At 41.2% G+C, this 21,670-nt stretch overlaps 1 protein-coding gene across 18 annotated transcripts in view; it reads left to right on the top strand.

The window, feature by feature from the left end:
* ZBTB20 (zinc finger and BTB domain containing 20) overlaps window positions 1–21,670 on the top strand; it is a 448,287-nt gene that overhangs the window by 272,498 nt on the left and 154,119 nt on the right. For 9 of the 18 annotated variants that reach the window (XR_009485256.1, XR_009485255.1, XM_059838030.1 and 6 more), the window contains one exon: window positions 13,958–14,058. The exons of 8 other annotated variants lie outside the window; for them this stretch is intronic. The gene's annotated coding sequence lies outside the window, so the exon portion shown is untranslated. Of the gene's footprint in view, window positions 1–3,089; window positions 3,230–13,957; window positions 14,059–21,670 lie in introns of those variants that run through there. One more of the 18 variants, XM_059838031.1, reaches the window with a different exon arrangement.

Genomic DNA, 21,670 nt, shown 5'->3' with positions numbered 1-21,670 from the left:
CTTCTGGATACTTTCCTTCCAAATGAGCAGTACTGAATGCTGGACGAGGAGGCTAGGTTTGCTTACCCCTGTGACAATAAACCTGTGTCCTGAAAAATCACTTTGTCACAGTCATTCATAAATGGCAAGACATTCAGATGACAAAAATTGTCTTGTCTTACATGGCTACAGATGCAGCTCATAATCATTAAAATTACTCATTGGCCTGTGAGGAAAACATAAAGAAAATTATTTTGTGGAAAACTAACAGAAAAGGGTAAGATTCACAGCTTACTCATTGTCTTCATTCTAGGCAAGCAATTATCTGTTTTATTATATTCTAAGGGACCAGAAACTTGGCTTGTATTCTCCTGCCAGGACATGGTGAGGTGCTGTATATTTTACCTTGTACACTCTTATCTTGAAATTTTCCTTCAGAGTGAAAATTATTTCTCCTGTGAGCACCTTTATATTTTTCCCTATGTAAGAGAAAAGCCATGTTCCCATACTGATGTTTTCTGACTTAAAATTGTCCATGTAAAGTCAGCAAACATGGAATAATTACTTCTAATGCAGACTTTGCAATAAGCGAGTTTTATTAGAAATGGGGAAAGTGCAACTCTGGTCTTTGCCTGTCTTTCTCCAGAGTTTCATCCTAGTGTACTTCCCTTTAGGTGGCACTCCCACATTAACTTGTATATGACCCAAACAGCTGTTTGTTATCATCTGTCTCCTGAAATATGATGGAGAGACTTAGAAATTATACTAATTGTGGTGTCCACATCCTCTCTTCATTAAAAGTTAAAAATTGCTGTTCAAATATTTCATAATCAAAAATTAATCCCAGTCTACCTGTTCCAAATCATATATTACACCCTCTGGGAATGAATCCCAAATCCCCATTATAATTTGGATGCTCTCTCCTCTGGGTATTGATTACAAATTCTGGTTATTGTTCACATACTTTATCATAGGGGGAATTAATCTCAAGTTCCCGTCTACTGTGCTGGGACTGAAAGCTATCTATAATTAAGATTTTTCTATTAAATGGATATTGACAATGAGCTTTTTCGTCTACATTTTTGGGGTTGTCTTCTGGCAAGGAAACTCCCTCTGAGCTCATGGAGGAATTCTTCATGCTGAGTATTCTGACCACCAATTTTCATGCCACTGGGGGTGCAGACTCTTTGCAGGAGCCGGTGGCATAACTGGACTGTTCTCTAATGTTGATGTTGAGTAAGGAGATACAAACATTTTCACAAAGTCTCAGCAAAGTGGAACAAATAAACAGATGAATAAAACCAGAAGAGTTGCTTCAGAAATGTAGAGGAAGATGCGAGCATGCAATTGTGAAGTGCTCTACAATTGCAAACCTTACGAAATCATAACAATCTTAGATATGTAGAAGGGGGGAATAATTTGCTCTCCTTTTCAGCAGTGGATAGAATAAGAATGAAAATACTGTGGTGAAAAGTAGCAGTATAAAAATACCAGAGAGACGATGTATTTTTGATAGGTGAATCTGTGTTCCATCTGATTAGTTTCAGCAACTTTGACTACAAAACTAACTGCTGTTATTTCCGCATAGATTCAGTTATTTTCCATAGAATGATGAAAAGCACATAGGGAAAAAAAAAAACCTCTTCAATTGCATAGCTGTGTCTATCTCTGTTTCTTCACGGGCAGAAAATGGGATCAGAACAGCCCTGTTTTTCAGGGAATCTGGACTCTGGACATAGGTTTTGGTGTTTCAGACCCACCGCTGCTGCTAATAGACATGGTGTTTCTAGTGGCAACAGTTGTCTCATGCATTCTTTCACACTTCAGAAAAGATCCCCGTTTCCTTTTTTCCCTCTCTTCTTTAGCAGTGGGCAGCCCTGCAACCTTTTGATCATACCGACTTTGTACGTTACATGACTGAACTCAGCTATGCCAAACATCCTTTTAGAAAGTTTGACATTTGTGCCATTTGAAAAACGGGAGGGAGAGAGGGGGAAGAATGAATCCTGGCGGCTTCCTCCTGCCCTTTTGATTAAGAGTGCAGTAAGTCAGCAGAAGAGGTGGGACTTCTAACAAGGAGGCTGGGGTGTAAGCTGGTTGTTATCTGTGGTGTATGCGCAGGCATGCACATGGAGGAAAGGAAAGAAAAAGACAGAAGACAGACAATCAGAAATTACTACCAGAAATTAAGTAATTGATGTAAAGTTTATGGTGACAATCAAAGGGACAAGATGAGACAGAGGAAAATGGCCTTTGGTACTATCCTAAAACTGGTGAGGGAGGTTCAATTTAGGAACTTCCAAGGGCCCCTTAAGACCTAATAATTTTAATTTTGTAACACATTTGTTTCTATTCACTACTTTGCACCTGCTGTTTTCTGTGCATATTGTATTTTGCTTTTTTCTGTTCTATGATAAATTTTGTGCAATCATTAATACTTCCAGTTTTTCTAGATTTTTGCCCACCTCTGCTATCCCAGTCTTCAAGATGGTGCAGAGTTTATGGAACTGGAACATCTGTTCATATGTTGGCATGCAAAAGGAACAGGGACGAGGCTTGTTATTTATTTTATTGTTTGCAAATGAAGGCAGGGCTTTGCATAAGTTCAAAGCAACTTCATAGCTTGGGTACTTGGGCTTCTCTGTGTGCTTCAGACATCATCCCAACCAACACTCAACTTCAGTCTTCAGACTGAAGCTCATCTCTGCTGAGGTACATGAAGGCTTTTGTAAAAGGGAAATTCTGAGTTTTTTTACATCTTCCTTCAGTTTAATCAGTGCTGTCCTTTGCTGAAGATGTGATACTGGATAGAGTGAAATGCTGGGTTAGTGTTTTGTAATAGCTCCTCAGTTACTATTTTATAAAAAGAGGGGGAAAGAAAGGAGAAAGGAAAAGGGCTATGTGAGGAGAAATAACAGGCCAGAACAGGCAGTAATGTTGGACAGGCTCTTTAAAAGTCCTGAAGAAAGAGTACCAGCTGTTTTAAAGTAAGTTTGCCATGATGTGTAAAATATTTCTCTGTGTGAAAATCCATATTGATTTTCTTTTGCTTTTTTTGTATAGAAATTGTTCTCAGAATAGAAAGGCATTGACATTTTGCCTTCTCCAGTGCTTAATAAGTCATTTGTGTCGTTCCCTCCTACACACACACACGTTCTCTGTCTTCTCCCTGGCTGTTGGAAAAGGATGGCTACTTGCTGCTTCATCTGGATTAATGGATAATGGTGTTGGAGACCCTGCTAAAACTCTGGTAATCATGGGATCTCTGATGGGAGGGAGGACATGCTTTGGGTGGTGACAAGAGTGGTTAACACAAATGGCTGATACAGTCAATTGCCAGATGAGCTGGAGGTTGCCATCGGAGTCCTTGCAGTTGTTTCCACTTGGCTTCACACACAGAAAGGCAACTTTGTTTTTTGATTTTCTTTTTCACTTTGGCAAAGGTTGACACAAATAATCTGACTGGTGAAATGATGGGAAAACAAGCACCTCTTGAACATTGCACGTTAGTCCCTGTTCTTATGGTAAGATTTTATAGATGGTGTGGTGAGCAATGCCTCGTGTGGCCAGAGAGAGAGGGAAATTAGGAGAACAGTTTTCAGTCAGAAGAACATCGGCTCTTCTGCAGCAATAATCATAGAATCATAGAATGGTTTGGGTTTGAAGGGATCTTTAGATCACCTAATTGCAACACTTCTGCCTTGGGTAGGGACACCTTCTACCGGACAAGGTTGCTCAAAGCCCCATCGAGCCTGGTTTTGAACGCTTTCAGGGATGGACTATCCACAACATCTCTGGGCAACCTGTGCCACTGCCTGACTAGCTTCATCGCAGAGAATTCTTCCTCATATCCAGTTTAAATCTACGCTCTCTCAGTTTAAAGCCATTACCCTTTGACCTGTTACTTTATGCCCTTGTAAAAAGTCCCTCACCATCTTTTTTGTCAGCCCCATTTAGGTACCAGAAGGCTGCTGGTACCCGAGGTACCAGAGGTCTCCACAGAGCTTCCTCTTCTCTGGGTTGAATGACCCCAGCTCTTCCAGTCTGCTATCACAGAAGTGCTCCAGCCCTCTGAGCATCTTCATGGCTCTCCTCTTGACTTGTTCCAATGGAGTGGAAAACCACATAGTCTTGCTGCTTGGCTTTGCTTAGAGCACTCCCTTTGCTTGTCAGGGTGCTGTCAGCTTCCCCAGATTTTCCTGCAGCAGGCCTGGCTGTTGTGGTGACACCGTCTTCCATTTCCCAGTCACTGGTGTCAGACAAGTGTGCTTCTGAGGTGGGAGGAGGCAACCAGCGAGGAGCTGGGAGTGTTGGTGCTGTCATTGCATTGAAGACAAATCCTATGGGACAGCCACGGGCAGTGGGGGCAGTAGAGCCTTGCAGGTATCCTTAACTGTGGGAAAGAGGGAGAAAATGGCTCATGGAGCCCGACCTACAAGTGGCTCTGTGCAGAAGGACTCACTGAAGCTGTATTTTTAACACAGTTGGATATAAATGACCCATTTTTACCTCTGCATACATCATCTGCATCACCCCTTCACTTCCTTCCTCTTTAAGTGATGTGTTATGCATAGATTTGTCATTTACACTCCAACTGCATTTTGCATTATTACATTTTAATGATATTTGAAGTTCTTGCATACATATTTGAGTTCCTGATATAAATGAAAAAAGAGAAATAATCAGCATACTTGGTTTATCTGATGGCATAAAAATGTTCTATCATAGCTTTGGCAATTTCTTGAGTAAGATCAAGCACAAGATCAAATACTAAGAGAGGATCCAAGTACATCCATCTATCTCAATGTCTCTAAAGTTAGGGTTGTTCAAAGTCAACAGCTCAATTTTGCAGTCTGGCACCATGTGTACCTCAGATCAAAAAATATTTAACCAACACTCCCCATTAAGCTTTGTACCTTGTGGTTTGGGTTAAAATGAAGCAGAGGTCTGAGTGGTCCTTGACTCTTGCTATTTTTTTGTAAATACGTCTCACTTACAAACAAAGCATATTGGCTTTGTTTGAGGATGCTCTGCGTGATCCAGAGGGTCTAACCTCCTCCATCCCGTATCTCATGCCGACTTACAATCTGTTATAATCTATTAGGAATCTTGAGGCTTGAGGGCAGAATTTTGTGTAGGGATAAAAGATGCTTTCATGTTAGTGCTATGGGATATATATTTTTTTTTCTTTTAATTCTTTCTCTCATTCTCCCTTTCATTAAAATTCATTAATCTGTGACATTTAAAGACTCTGTCTGAGAGGTGTCTGGAGCAGCGGCCGGCTGCATACATCAATAGCTTCTCAGAGTCTGGCACTCTGTCAATATTTGGGGGCCTCAGTAACAGCACTTAAATGCACTGCCTGCCTGCCGTCACGCTCTTAGCGCGCCCGTAAGAGTCTGAATGAGGGGATATTAGCCCGACGAGTCCTTTCACAACTGGCAACACTTTAGAGACAAACTGCTTGGTAGGTATCTCTCCTCTTCCCTCCCCTCCTGTTTACTGGCATGTCTGCTTTGTTTATCTGATGTGATTTATGTATTTACACACAAATATGCATCCTGTGAGGAGACATCATAAATCCTGAAGCTAGAGGTGGTATTATGGCATTATCTATATAACAATGGAAATGGGCTGAAGCTGGATTTGGACCCAGAAACAGATTAAGCTTGGGTTGACTTCTAGGCCAGTTGAGTCAGGAACAGAGTTTTGTTTGGATTTCATGGTGCCAAAATCTTTAGAGTTCAGTTCCAAATAATGAGGATCTTGGACTAAAATATTACAGGAAGTGCTACTGTGGCAGTATTTCAACCAGCTCCAAACCAGAAGTGGAAAACAAGCCATTTCAAGACTTGGGTTGTATTCAAATCAAAACTGTTACAGCAGGTTCAGAATCCAAACCTTCTGTTCCTTTTTTAATCCTATCCCACTGCATAAATTGGATTCACAGCTGAATATTACTCTGGATTATCTATGAAACCTCCCTTTTCAGAGTTAAGAAACCCAGGGAAGCAAAATGCAACATTTTATTCGTTTCTCTGTTAGAATGGGAAATACAGTAAAATAAATTTGAATTCACAGATGTTTATTGATAGCCTCCTTCCCCCTTTTATTTGGTTGGAGCATTATGGCTAGAGAGCAATCACTGTATTTTATGATACAGCCATGTTTGTTTTCTCTTTACCCATTGTGCTTTACCTCTTGCTTATTATGTTGCTGGATATGGCTCTGAAACCAGGTGGTCTAGAGAAGTGAAAGGCCACAGTGTCTGGAAGCTTGCATTGGCTTTTTAGAGCCGACTTGTGGACAGAAATCAGGTCATGAAGCTGTCTGAATCTTTCCGTTTCTAGGTCTCCTCAGAATACTATTTTTTTTCAACCTATTTGATGCCATATATACTAAAAGAAGATTAAGGGATGGAGGCAAAGTAAGCCCCCCCCCCCCCCCAGTGAACATTTTCCTGACTAAATTTTGGGACCAAATTCTTAGACAAATATATCTGAATCGGAAGCTCTCTGAAACCACTTCCTTATCTTTCCTACTTTGCAACTCCAGTGACACCAGCCAGTGCTCCTTAGCTGTGACCTCCAGCACATCTTCCAGTGCTAGCTTGAGTTGACAACTTCTTCATCCTTTTCCAATAATGTTCAGAAACCTTTTTTTCAACAAACTTCCCCTGGTAGCACCTGCAAAAAATTGGCATGATAACAAAATAGACAAAATTATTGTCTTAGAGCTACCTTGCAAGAGTAAGTTGGCAACAAAAATAGCCAACTACCATTTCTCAATCATTTCTTTGCTTGTTTTAGCACTGTCTCATCTGCTGCCTTTATCTTGATTTTTCCCTTACTCTGACTACAGCTGCATCTGATCTCCATTTTCCTGTTTGTGTCCCAGAGCACCTGCAGTTACAGAGTATTTTGTCACCTGTTGGAAAAAAAGGAAAACCCTGTGAAAGTTTACAAATGTCTCTGCAGCGGCAGTGAGTAACAAGGAGTGCATTTATTCCTGCTTCAGGCCGAGCGGCAGTGAGAAAATAAACAGGCTGAAGGCTTCTGAGAGTGCTGGAGATGCATCTGGCTAGATGGCAGCAATGGCCAGCAAGTGCAGTCAATCGACAGGGAGGAGGATTTATTTTTAATGACAATAATTTCTCCTTTAGCATGGTGGGGAGGTACGTGTATGCTGAGGGGAATGGTGCCTGCAAGTGCTGCCCTTGGACAGAGCAGGACTGCCTTGGCACTGGCCGGCTCAGGCTGTTCTCTCTCAGCCCCTCGCAGGAGCTGTGGCTGAGGTGCAGCCTCGGGGCTGGGAAAAGGCAGTGGGGTTTCCTGGAGCTGAGCAGCAGCCCCAGGGATGGAGAGAACTATCATGAGGTTAAAGTTGCCTTGGGACTCCAGGACTCTGGGGGCATCCATGACCAGGCCCCTAGGGCAGGAATTCTCATCCCATGTGCTCCACAGTTCCTTCCTTCTCAGTGAGTGCTTTGCGCTGCCTTTCACAGTCTCAGCAGAGGAACGCGCGGGCTTAGCGTAACCCACGCAGCGTTTGTACCCTGGGAGTACATCTCAAGGCATAATGGGGCACATCTGAATTCTGTCCCCAGTGTTTCAAAAACGTGACTGACTTTATTGTCAGTGACAGCCATGTGTGCTCTGAGAAGCGTCCCCACCCCCAGCCCCAAGTGCTCTACGTGGAAGTTGAATAGATCATAGTATGGCAGTCCTTTCTGTTTCTGTGGTGTTTCTTTTCCAACAAGCTCCAGTTGTCTTTCCACAAAGTAATCTGGCCTTGTGAGATGCATGAGGTCCTCAAAAGAGAGGCAGGCACACCTCTTCCCTGCAGTCCCACGGCTGCTTCCACCTCTCTGCAGATACTGAACTTGCATTTCCCATTCCTGCTGATGACAATTGTGTGCCTAAAGCCCTGCACAGGGAATTTGAAGGTTGCCTGTGAGGCTTTCCAGTTTTTCAAGCTCTTTCAATCCAACTAGTCTTCCTTCCCTGGAGGGAAGAGAGGATTTGTCCCCAAACAATGGGGGTACAAAAGTACTGAGGGGATCTTGGGTTTCAGGCTTCGTTCATTGCATGTCCCTGTTGGTTGCTGGTAGCTGTAAACTAGATGCTTTCTTTGAGTGCTGAAATTGATGAAGCAAGAAAAATCCAGGCTTGCTGTCCGTTCATATTTTACATCTATTAATAAGTAATTAATTAAAGAAGAAACTGATGTTCCCATGATGGGCTGCTAAATATATGCGAGTGCAACTATTGGCATTAAAAAGAGATTTGACTGCAGTTGAGGAGTTATTTATATTTTAGTAAATCTTGTAGGCCCCAGTTGAGATGAGCAGCCTCATCATTGTTTTAGGTGCTGCACAGACCTGCTGTAGGAGGTGCATGTAACCCCAACAAGCTCAGAGACTACAGAGACAAACTGTGGACAGAGAGACCACCATAAAGAAATCAAATAATAACTCACCTTGGGTGCAAAGATGGGGGCTGAATCAAGAAGGGAAGGCAGATCCCCTGCTTCCTTATTCTTTCATTAAGTCAAGAGCTGGTTGACTCACAATTCAGCCCTTAGATTTAAATCTGGGTAAAACTGATGAATTAAAATTTTATTTGCTGAAAGCTGCTCACCTCAGATATGGGTCATCCAAAATTATGCAAGGGAAAAAAAAATAAACTAAGAAAAAAATAAAAAGTTTTGGAAAGCCAGAAGATTTTGTTTTGATATTTCTAAACAAGGTTTCTGGTTTTGTTTTTAGACTTAGTCAATTTTAATCTAAATGTATTGAACACGAACAAAAACCTAACCCATTTCCTTAAACACATAGGTGATTTTTGTTTGGTTTTTTTTCTCCTTTCCATGTTCTCAGTTTGGTCAGCTAGCCAAATAAATCGGCTATTTGCACAACTGTAGTTCTAATTAGAATGTTGGGCTCTGGGGACTTGGGCTATATATTTCAATACAGTACATATTTATAATAGCAAGTACCCTGCCTGGTACTCCATATATAATAACAGCAAGTACTCAAGTGCACTAGGGAGATGGGGGCACTAGGGAAGACCCAGTGCCTTTTAGCTCTTCATATTTTTACTTTCAGTGGTAGTTATATTTTGGAGGGTATTGCTTACAAGATAAAATTTGCATTTATTTGAGCAACTCACAAATGGGATTTACTGCAAAGCTACCATTAAAGGGAAATAATGCAGAAGAAGGAACAAAGGATACGTTCTCAGCCGAGGCTGACATGTAGACACTTTCAGAGATCCTTGACGCCATAGGGAAAATGCTGTTTTCTCACTCTGCCATAACCTCCCAAAATCCTGAAAACCAAGCACTTAGGTATAGGGGCTGCTCATAAAATGCTGTGACTGTTCAGCTGTATTTTTGCCTATTTGCAGTGTTTCTACCTTGCAAGCAGTGTAGTCATTTCTGTGATCATTCCTGTCTAGAAGCAGTTTCCTCTGTTCCAGTTCAAAGCTGCAGAGCCCATTTTCTGTGAATGGCTTCCAAGGAGGAGGACTCTGGCATCAGGTATTCCTGATGTGCCTTTTGCTTGTGCAAATTTTGCCTCTCTACTGTAGGGAGCTGGTAGGAGCTGAAGGAGTCACTTGAAGTTTGGCTGTATGTTACTCTTCCTCATCTTCTTTTAACTTATCTGGTTTGGTGTTTTCTCTGTTTGCATGTGTCCATGAGCAATAAATCCATAAGTTTATTCAGTCTTATGACCACATTAGAGAAGCTCTAATAGCAGAGGGCAAGATGTTTTCTTCCCAGCACAACCAGTGTGGTGTTCATCCTGCTATTTTCTTGCAGTACAGCCTGAGCTCTGGCACCCAGGGCACTCTGCCACCCTGTCTGCAGTGCCTCATGCTGTGATTTGGCAGTGGTGTTGCTCCCTCCAGGTGATTTCTCTGCAGTGTGCAGGGCCAATGCTGGTTTTGGTGCAGCTCCAGTGCCAGCTGAAGGGCTCAGGTGTACTTCTCATATCACCTTCACATAATGAGACAGATTCTTCCTATCAACCTGTAGTGGGTGTGTGGGGAAGGAATATGCCTCAGGATTGCTAGGCCTTGACTGCCAAGTCAAAATTCATAGAAGTTAGAGGATTTTCTGAGTTGGGAGGGGCCCACAAGGATCATCACATCCAACTCTAAAGTGAATGGCCCATACAGGGATTAAACCCACAATCTGGGTATTACTAGCACTATACTCTATCCAGCTGACCTAATCTCAGGGTCAAGTCCTTGAAGATTAGGATCAGGCTTTCTAGTGGAGAATTCTTCGAGTTTCCCTTTCCCTTGACTGAAGAGTTGTCACTCTGCAATGCACCAGTCTTGGTCTGATAGTTCAGCTGCAAATGACACCCAACTAGGGAGCTGTGGATAAAATCTAAGAAATGAGGCTTGACCAAGCCCTCTCTGACTCCCCACAAGTATGCTTTGATGAGGTTGGCTTTATGCGGACTTCTGGAAACTTCTTTTGACATCTGTGAGGGCCTCATATTACTTAGTCCTTACCTTCAGAAGTCTTGAGCATTACTGGACAAAACAAGGGTCTGCTCCAAGCTGTCAGATTTCTTTCTCCGTTACCTCCCAGCTGCCCCATTTAATATATGGCTGATGGTGAATATCTGATGGTGAATAAAGCACTGAAATGGGTTATCTAGAGAGGTGGTGGGTGCTCCGTCCCTGGGAGTATTCAAAGTCAGATTGGACAGAGTTCTGAGCAAGCTGATCTGGTTGAAGAGAGGGGTCCCTGCTCATTTTAGGAGGGTTGGACTAAGTGACCTTTAAGGGTACCTTCCAACTCAGACGATTCTATGATTATGATTCTATGGTAGATACCACGGGATTCAAGATAAGTGAGAATGTGGTAGGAAAAAAGATAGATAAGGGTAGGAAAAAAGGTAGATAAGATGGGTGGGGCTGGAGATTTGACATGGGGAGCTGAAAGTAGGCTGCAATATACAGGAGGGTGGGCAGGCATTTTTCCTGAGTACATATCACGGAATCATGCATATAGGGATCTGCCTCTACTAGTCTTTCTTTGTTCAGGAGCTCCACTGTTAGATTCCAGTGGTCCGAGCACTCAACCCAAACATTCCCATGAAAAAGAAGCACAGGTCCTCCTGATGTCGCTGCCAGTGGCCTCGGGTAGAAAATTGTGGAGAACTGCAATTTTTAATTCTGGTTGTTGCTGTTCTCTTTGTGCGCATAGTGCTGCAGTACCAAGCAAAGGTTTGTCTAGACCAGAGCTCAGGGCTACTTATTTTCCTCTTAATCCATTTCCTTTTGCCAACAGCAGTGGCTTATGTGGCTAAGTCAGAAGGGAATGCTCCCATCACAAGCAGCCTCTTTTCTATGATCTTCATTAAGCTTTGGGCCATTAACTCAAGATGCGTGATTATTTTGTTTGTTCAAACAGCAAGACAAGCAGAGTCTCCTCTGAGTGTTTCTTTCAAGCAAACCAGCATGACTGAAAACTGGGAGCTTGCCAGAAAGCGTTACGTGAAATAGTAGTGGCAGGTTCATCTTAGTGTGGGTGGAGAGGGAGAGATGTACCCTCTCTTTTACTACTTCGAACATGCAGTGTCCATATGCCATAGTTGAGTTGGTTTATGGATGGAGAATGAAGGATACTACTCCATCTCCTTCGTGGAAACACTGTGTGAGTGTTGTGAAATATAGAATCCTAGGGATATGAGTATCAGCTGTTGCTGCAGTCCAAACACACAGCATCAGCATGCAGTATGCTATAGACAGTACCATTTTCCTTCTTTATATTTAGTGTTAGTACACAGAGCCAAATACTAAAAGGGGGGTGGGTGGGTCACATGATGAAATTAATACCATTAATTATTTAGAAACAATCAAAGGAAATACAAGACATCTGGCTTTAAGCCCAAACAACTCCTGGCACTGCTGTTGCCTTGTAACCTCATCAGCTCTCAGTCCAGTCATCTCTCTTCTTTCATTATGAGCACAGGAGATGCTTCTCCCTCACCCCCCCTTCCCCACCCCTCTTTCCTGCCTTATTTCTGGCAGCTTGGAACGCAGATCACAAGACTGAACTATATAGTTTACTGATTTTGTGTGTATAAACCCTGATTAGTTCTGTGGTGAAAAGGCATCCCTGCACATCCCCACGCTATACAATAGTGTTTGATTAGCAGTGTGTTGCAGCCATAGGTCACATTTTTCTCCTCATCTTGATATTGGGGAGTAGCTGCTGTAGGAGGAAAAGGCACTGTTGCTGCTGTAGTGCTAAAAGTCATCAAGCACACGTGTTGCAGTAGACTGTACACAACATGCGGTGAGAGACGGTTCCTGCCCTGAAGAGGGGAGGCTCCTACATGGGCAAAAAACTGGAGCAGAACAAACTTCACAGCAAATGGAGGTGTTCTGCCCATGATTCTGCAAGAGAACTGTGGCAGACCCAGTCCACTGGCCTTGGCATTCACCTCCCCCTGGCTGAAGCCAATGGTCTTATCCTTCGTAGCTGTGGCCCGGCATTTTTCCATCAGACTGATCTTTCAGTGGAAATACTTTTTCTTGAAATGAAAATTTTCTTGGGGAATAACTGTTTTACCCAAGAAAAGTCAAATAAATATTTGCCAACCGCTGGCTCTGAAAGACTCATTACTTCTTTTTCCCCCTCCTTTTTCCAGGTAGTTGAAGAAAAAATTCTGTTTTGGTTATCTGAGAGGTGTATTTTTGTGGAAAGCCCTTCTCATGAGCAAAAAAGGCCCACTTCAATGATTCTTCCAACTCAAGAATCCAACACTTTGGGGTCTTTTTCCCTCAAGTTATTATATCATCATGATAAGATAGTTCCATTTTCTCTTCAGCTCAGTCTTTCTTAGTATAGATGATTTAATACAATTTTATTATGAGGTTCTCATCTTTCGTAGGCAAATTAGTACATACAACTTCTTGAAATGGTTTTATTTGGGCAAAGCAAAGTTTTCACTGGTCATTCTACTTTTCTGTGCATTGGTGAATGTGGGCCCATTTTGATGGCTCAAATGCTGATGTATCGAAGTCATTCTCATTACATCTTTGTGGAGAAGCACTTTCATTTTCTTTCTTTTCTTGCTTTAATCCAAGAAGCATAGATTCACTGACTGTTCTCTTAATGGTTGTTGAGAGTTGCTTTGAAGAACTCTTATTTTATGAAAAGGCACTGAGACTTCTGTCACACTCAGCACAATCTTTACCTGCTCTTGACTATTATCTTGAAGATGCACATTCCCAATTATCTGTGAAAAAGTATTGAAATATGCTTTCTTGGTTCTGGGAAGCTTGCTTTAGACTCTTGCTCTCTATTATTTGCAGTATTCCATAGCCTACTCTTGTCCTCAGGAAACGATGGCATCACTTGAACATATTGGGTGTGATTTTTTGAAATATGCAGTTACCCACATTTGGTTGTTTCTGCATTCAATGTGTGTTAACACTACCTTCAACAGAGGCAGAGTTAGGCCTATACAGAAGGCTTTAAAAACTGAAAATTAAACCCACCTCTTGCACTCTGGGCTATTTGCAGGCAAGAACATATGTTATGAGTGCTTCTGCTGCTTTTCAGGATGTTTGTTAAAGGTGCTTAGACTCTTATCTGAGTAATGGAGTAGTTAGTTTTCATGCTATAATAGATTTGTTTCTTTTATATTGTCCCTTTAAGTTTATCACGTAAATGTATTTTATCTCCTGGAACTAAATGTAAACTAAAATTCTAATAAACTAAAAAAACCAAAAAAACCCCACAACCTCTTAGATTAAGCTGTTCCAAGGTTTTGTTTATTTGTTTCCTTATACTAAAGCCAGTACTTTTTATTTTGTTTTCTTTAGATGTAGTCATTAAGTACAGTTTCTTGTTTACATATAACTTACAGTTTTATTTTCCTTTTTTCTCCTCTCCCTTCTCTTTTCCCTTTTCTGACATCTGCATCACATGTTGATGTCAAGAGCAGCAGTGCTTGGCAGTTTTCCTCAACTTAGCGAGAGAGAGAGAGATTGTGTTGGAATGAAACCTTGCTCTGCGTACAGCCTGCTTGAGATGCAGCATTGAAAGGTATAATCTCATTTTCTGTCTTGAAACCAGAGATGAAAACCACAAACAGGTAGAAATCTCAGTGCCAAACCACCTGTTGAGTTGCAGCCGAAAAGCCTTTGGCAATACTTTCCTCACTGTATCCAGTTGGAACAGTTACATGGCTGATTCCCACAGTATCTGTCTGTACCTGCGAGTTTGGTAAAGAGGCTAATTCATTGGAGAAGACTGGGATTGAAATTCAGTTAGAGTTAGCATGGCAAAGAATCTTCTGCTATTAGTCCTTGCTTTTTGCCTGGAGTAGCATACATTGCTCGTACAACTCCGTTCAGCATTGAAAATACCAATCCTGAAGTCACATGCTGTGTATTAGAGAGAAAAATGAGATTTGTTGAAACAGCTTTGTGTGGTGTCCAGATCTGCAATAGCATGATATCCTAGAGGTCAGAATTGAGGTGACTAGATGAAACTGTGAAGACAAAAGTTGTGAAATACCCTGCCGGCAGCATCAGTGCTTCATCTTTTGAGGGTATTACAATTCAGAAAACCAGTTGAAATCAAGTTAAAATGCTGTCCTTGAACTGCTACGCATATGCTCCCTGTGACATACGCATTACAGAAACAGCCACTGTGTGTTAATATGGCATTACAATTTTGGACTCCACCCACGGAAATTAATAACATTCTTCAAACAAGAGTGATGTAGGATGCTGACACATTTAAGCCCATATGTTCTTGGACTTGTGTCCTCCAGTGCATGAGAGAACCAGAAATCCCATAATTTTTCTTATTTCCTGTAAAGCCGTGCTGGTAAACTAGTAGAGTATAAGTGCTGGCAGGCCGGCAGGGTTTGGACCATGGATAGCTGAACAGGAGAGCCGTATTTTCTACTTTTACATGCTCTTATGTGTCCTGTTCTGTTAGTGGTACTAGTTGACTTTCATGGGTTTGCACAACCATAATTTAGAACAGATTTGGGCCGCTCTATTTATATTTGTGCAGATTGCCTCATGTTTGTGAAACAATTATTTCCTGTGGATCTGTAGCATTGTCCAGTGTTGCGAAATGCTTTCATATGTATATATGACTGGTTAAAGCATGAAATGTGTTTTGAAGCAACATGACAAAGAGCAGTAAAATCTGCACAGTAACTGAGCTTTACTTGGCTGTCTATAATGTCCGATTAATGCGGTTACTGTGCTCTGAAGTCTCTCCAAGGCTGAATAAGACATGCTGTGGCCTTGTAAAAGATGCAGTTTTTCCCTGAATTTTCTAAAGATTTCCATTACAGATGCTACAATGACATGAGGACAGTGTAATCTGTATCTTTAGTAGCAGTAACAATGCAGGGTGTGAAGTATATCCCCAAAATCTGAAGGTGTGAATTCTAACCCATCAGCGAGCTGTGTGATAATTCTATAGAGTAAAACCTAATTTTGTGCTGAAGAGGAACACTGTGAACACCCAGCATAAAATAGAAGATGTTCTGTTCGCTTCTGCACTGTCTTGAGCCAAACTTGGGATCTAAAAGCCAAGCGAGGTTCTTTCATCACCAGTCATAAAGATGCTGTAAGTCAGATTGTCCCCTCAGGCTATATTTTGACAATGTAGTAAATTGAGCTTTGGGAACTTTCTACCAGATCGAGAACTCTGTCACCTCAAAATGCAAAGCACGGATCCATTATAAATTCTCTGATGCAGTTTTAAAAATATTTTTTGATGTGTTGACTTCTAGCAGCAAGCTCTGTGCCTTATCTGATACCTTTTGTTCCTTGCTGCCAGCATTAACACATATAAGGGCTAGCAGAAATGGCATCTCATGCCCTCGCATGATCCAGGTGAAGTCTGTACTGTGGAGTTATACGTTAGTGCAGTCTGTTAAAGTTTAAATGATAAAGCACCATCAACTCAGTTACTTCCCTGCATTTTGTTGTCTTTTGATTCTTCCCTTAGTCCTGGAAGGTGGCACAGGCATCAGGAAGTACAAAACTTAATTTATGTTACAAATGGAATCAGAAAATGTCGTGGATTTTGTATATGTGTACCAGCACTTCCAATCCCATGAACTGTGTTGAGAAGAGTGAAAAAACCTAAGTGCTGTTTCTTGCACAAAATGAAAATAGGGCACTACAGAAAAAGTACATGGCCAAATTCCTTTTTGCCTAAACTGTAGAGAAACTAATGAACAGGCAAACCTTCAGAGTTTTGATTTGAGGATGAGTTTGGCCAACATTAAAATTTGTCTAAAATTCTTATTGTTTTCTTCTGCCTTCCTCCCCTCTGCTTTTCTCTGTTGTGTGATGAATGTACCATGTCCGCATCTTGTGACTGTAGTTTTGTGTTTAAAGCCACACTAGCACAATGAATGTCTTTAGTAAATTGTATTTCAGAATTCTTTGAGGGAATCTGCAGTTTGGAAAGGCAGAGTTGATTGCAAAATCTTCAGTTTCAGAAATGTTCTGTATTTGAATGCATATGGTTTCCTTGACCTTGGTGTGTCAGAATGATTCTCAATCTGAGGATCTTGATCTCCTGGAAAGAATAGGGGAAGTGGTGGGAAGAACTTTATAATGAGATTTTTAACACTGCTGTGTTTAAAACTTATTGTTTCCTGGAGTTTTAAGAAGTTTTCAATTTGTTTTCCTTCCCTCTTTAACCTAATTAATTTTTAGGGATATCCCCAGGAATGCAATTTATAAGACAAATTAATTACATTAGAAGTTGCTGTCATGCTATAAGCCCCCTTGTTTAGGGTAAATTTAAAATGCTTCTGTGTTTTTTCCGTCTATAAATACTGATCTACTAGTGACAGTAGATCAGTAGATCTGTTTCTTTTATTTTTTCGGAAAACATTGTTGTCAGTGTTGAAAATAGAAAAAACATGGAATTTATAAAGGATAAACATTGCTGTAATTCAGCTGTGGCTAGCAAAAGCCTTCTGAAGTGGCACTAGCAGAGAGGTAGGCTCTTTGCTTTGACTTTTTTGTCCTTAAAAATAGCTTTTTTGTAGAAAAGAGTCAAATAATAACTAGTATACAAGTCAACAGTTTTCCACTTACTTTAAAATAAAAACATTCACCCTCAAGAAAGAATTTTTAGGAAGAAAAAGCACATACCAGTTGCATTGCTCTGTTCAGGACTGTCCCAACTGCAGTGTTTGTATTGGTGAAGCTGCTTAACCTTTCAAAGCCCGTGGAGCCTTGTGCTTTACTGCCTTTTTTTTTTTTTTGTATCCATGCAACCTACTGACTTCAGCAAGGTAGTACACACATTAAAACATTTACCTTGGGCTTCCAGGGCTGTGCATTCTTTTCTGAAAGATTAAGGAGACACAAAGGATAATTGCTGCTCCTGGTAAAAGCAGTAGGCGTTTTGAGAGCAGGTGCAAGTTTGCTGTAAATTCAGGCCAAAATAGAAGTTTGGAATTTATTTGGATTCCAAGGTTTCCCAGTAGCATTGCAGCTAGGTCCTTATTCTTGAGGTTGGATAGTGACACTGACTTTCCTTTTCACAGAGAATGAAATGCAGAAAATATCTTAAATGGAGATAAAATAAAGTACGGTGCATCTTTAGCGACTTCTGTTTTGATTAGATGGAATAATCCAAGGAAGAGAACTTTGTTCATAAAACCGTAGTAAACATACAAAACATCCCAACATAAATACAGCGGAGTATCTAAGCCAGAGTGTAAATCTCAGCTTGTGCTCCAGTGTCTCTGCCTGGCATGGGCTTTCTGACCCCACCATGGCCAGGTTCCAGCTGCTCATCCCCTCCCTCAGCAGGATTTGGGGAGCATCTTTCAGAAAGTGTGAGGAACTGCCAGGGAAATTTGCCTCAGGAGATGATAGCAGGGAAGGGGTGTTGTGCAGGGAGCGTATTTTGAAACACTGGATGCACTTTTTTTAGTTTTCTATTTCCATCCTGTGTTCCCAGCTTTTCTAAAGGAATCCTAAATAATTTCAAAACAGAATTACTTCACTAGCAGTTGTGTGGCCCTCATGAATATGGTGAAGCCTGACACTCCCTGTCTCGTTTTTTCTGGAGGTGTTCAACAGTCTTACGGCATTTTAAAAATCTTCTTTCTATGTTCAGATAGCATTGTCTTTACTTAAAGATAAGGTTCAGAGGCAAATATAAAACATTTATTAGGTCTGTTCTAACTCTGACGTTTTCCTTCTTTTTGAGATGCTAAATTATTTTCTTTTCCTTACACAAATTGTAGCAAACGCAGTGCTACCCCCAGTCCCCAGCTTCAGTTTTAAAATGGATCAAGTTTAGGTTCTGACATAATTGGCAGAATACCATCGTTTTTCTACCCCTCCCTCAATCTGGGCCATAATTGTGGATATCCTGTGGACTGCAGCCCAGAGACTGCCAGTGCTGGGAGCATACGGAAGGGAAGAGACAATGGCAATAGCTCTGTAGCTTGACCTGACATTTGCATTGTTTCTCAGTCACTCAGTGTGATGAGGGGAGCAGAGGGTTTGGCATGAGCTGTAAGAAACTGGCCATGATTTGGAGGAGCAGTCTCCCCTACCTGGCTCTGATGTTATTAGTAGGTGCTGTTTGCACTTCAAAAAATATAATACAATGAGGGGGTATTTTAAATAAAGGGAAAGAAAGGAAAAGATAGAGAAAGTCATACTCTAGGTAATTCCACTGCTTGCAGTGAGGTTTCAGTGGGGATGGATATTGACCCCATAAAATCCCTGGGTCACAGACAGGCTTATGACAGACCCTGATAGCTTTGTGAAGACAGATTATGTCAAGCCCTCAAATTTGGAAACATAGCAATTCCTCTGTAGTAAGATTGCAAATGAACACCCATTTGGAGATTGCCAACATTATCACAGTTTGTCAGGGTGATCTCACAGCCCACAAAGCGCCGTAAGAGATTGCTTTACAAGTTCTGAAAGATTAGAGCGTTGAAGTATGTGACACTGGAATGATGCTTTGATGCCAGGCTTTGTCAGTCAGCCAGACAAATAAATAATATCCAGTGTTTTTATTAGTGTAAAGCATAACAGGTAATAAAAATGTACGGAGACACACTTTCTTGTGGCAGCTACAGGGAGCACAGAAATGCATGCTAAGAGAAAATGGGAGGTGTGAATGTCAAACCCCTCAAACAGGCAGTTGAGTGTCTGTGTGGGTCAGTAACTTATTGCTATTTCAGCAGGTACTAGTTCAAAGCATTAAAATTATTGTATGACTTAATGAAACAGCAGAAATATTTGGCATTCTAGGATTTTGGTCACCTAGAAAAGCATGAAAATAAATATTCTTGTAAAATAAGGATGGAGCATTAAGGGCCTGGGCTGCAGAAACCGTGGATTCCTCTCATGAGTTGTGAGAGAGAGCAGTGTGGGAGTGCATGTAGGAAGTGGCATAGAATTAAACATCAGAAAAGTGTAAAATCCAGCCTTGCTTTACAGCCTGGAATTGTGGAAAAGCTTTTGGGTATTATGGCACGATCAGATTTTTGTTAAGAGTTTCAGATCTCTTAAACTTAAGAGATCAATGTGAGAATAGTCTACAAGCATGAAATTGGTGTTTGGGACTCTGTGCAACAATTGAATGTTTTAGGCTACCCTTTTCCAGATTTCTTCCACATTCAACCCAGAATTCCACAAAAGATGCCTAGTCTGAAAACCATTTGTGGAGCCGCAGATGAAAACTATTTGCACTGGTAAACAGTTCCAAACAAGGCAAATTTGTTAATCTTTGATACAAAACATCCGTAGGCTTTTGTATATACCAGTGTTCCACCAAGGATGGAACATGGATCTGATTTATGTAAATTTTCAACCTTTAGACTTTGTGGAACAGAAGGTATAAGATGTATGTTTGTTACACTCCTTCATTCTTAGAGAGCCACAAAGTTGTAGTAATGTCAGATCAGCTACAAACTCCTGCACCTCTGATCCGCTTGTAGTTAGAAGGTGATCATCTGCATTTGTCTCCCACTTGTAGAGCAACTTACAGTTTGTCCTTGACCCTGGAGAGCTTTTGCCCCCATTTCTCCATCCATAAGGGCAACAGAGTCCTTATGGGTAGCCAGGCATTAGTTAATGATTGCTTACACAAACCTGGAGAGGCTTGTCTGAAAGACCTGGTGTAAGGGCATAGAATTATTATGACTATTATTAGCTGAATTCCTAAACCTAGACAATGTATTTGCACATGTAAGTAATTATGATGCACTTCAAGGCATTCTGTTTGTAATGCTTTGTAATGCTTTGCTCTCCATTTCCTACAAATCAAATTACTCAGGGATAGATTTGATTTCCACATCATTTTGAAAATATTTTCTTTTTCTTTTTTTAATTTCCTTTGTATTAATTTTTTTCAAAGTTCAAAACACAACCAACTGTGACTAAATGCATAAACCCAAACAAAAAACCCCTAAAGTATAACAAAATTAAAGACAGCCTAAGATGATATGGAGCAAACAATGTAAATCATACCTAACAAACGTGGTTGTAATAATATACCTTATCCATGTCTGATCCACTAATAACAAATACTTACTCAGAGAACAAATAACTCATTCTTCTTCTCAGAGAGAGAGAGGCAAGACCCAAATTCAAATTGTATCTTACAGTCTAAACAAATATGAAAAACCTGCCAAATCTTCTTATAGAAATCCCAACAATCTTGTATTTTCTTGGTATCTTTTGGGAATAAGGAGACTGGGAGGAGGGGAAAGAAAGGCCAGCTTGTACTGGGAATGTGTGTCCTTATCCTGTAGCTACTCCATGAGAATTCCTTGGTGCCTTCTGTTGAAAGGTTTCTCTTGTGGGTACTGGATTCAAACCAAAACGTGAAAGCACAGCCTAGGGTTCTTTTTAATAATTTGGAGTTTTCTCCTTCTTTATAAAAAGTTTCTTCAGATTGTTGGGTTGACAAACAGATTACAAGTGAACTCTGGTCAGTTTATAAAGTTTGATACCAGAATAAAGACTGTTATTAGAAATTAATGAATGCTTTCCTTTCTCCCTCATATCAGAATAGGCTTTTGACATATTAACATTTTTCCTTTTTGGTTACATAAGCAATTCCTATTTGCTTAACAGAATAGCACCATCCTCCCTGTCTTACACTGTGGGTGTGGCACCATCTTCCCCCTGGTCCCTTCCCTGTCATGGAGTCAGTCAGGTTTGGTTTAGTTCTGGTCCACAGGTTGCCACCAGTGGTAATTGGCACAACTGTGTTCTAAAGTGGGGAAAGGCAGATGTTCAGGTATCTTGCAAGCCATGGATCACCTTCCCTGCCACACAGCACATATGTGTTGTTTGTGACCAGGTCCTGGCTCAGCTAGCTGCAGTGCCAGCTTTGCCACTTGCCCTGTCAGTGTGCAAGGATCTCTGGCCTCACTGCCTGCTGGAGAGAGCTCATGTCTCATGATGTTTAAAGAAGCTGAGTATTTTCCCTCTCATGTTAGACTTTGGGGTAGAAAACAGTTTTCTGTTTCATGTCTCTTCTGTTGCCCTTGTTGCGCCTTATGCTCCTCACTCCTCCTCTGTGGCCTGTGGTCCTTGTGAGGAGAAGTTCAGTCCTTTGCCTGTGTGTGCAGGTGAAATCACTGTCTTGCAGGGGCTCTGTGCTGGGAGGTGTAAAAAGGTGTCTCTCT

The sequence above is a fragment of the Haemorhous mexicanus genome, chromosome 2 (assembly GCF_027477595.1).
Source record: "Haemorhous mexicanus isolate bHaeMex1 chromosome 2, bHaeMex1.pri, whole genome shotgun sequence".
Classification (NCBI taxonomy): domain Eukaryota; kingdom Metazoa; phylum Chordata; class Aves; order Passeriformes; family Fringillidae; genus Haemorhous; species Haemorhous mexicanus.
The sequence above is the reverse complement of the archived record's forward strand: the minus strand, read 5'-3'. Positions and strand labels throughout refer to the sequence as shown.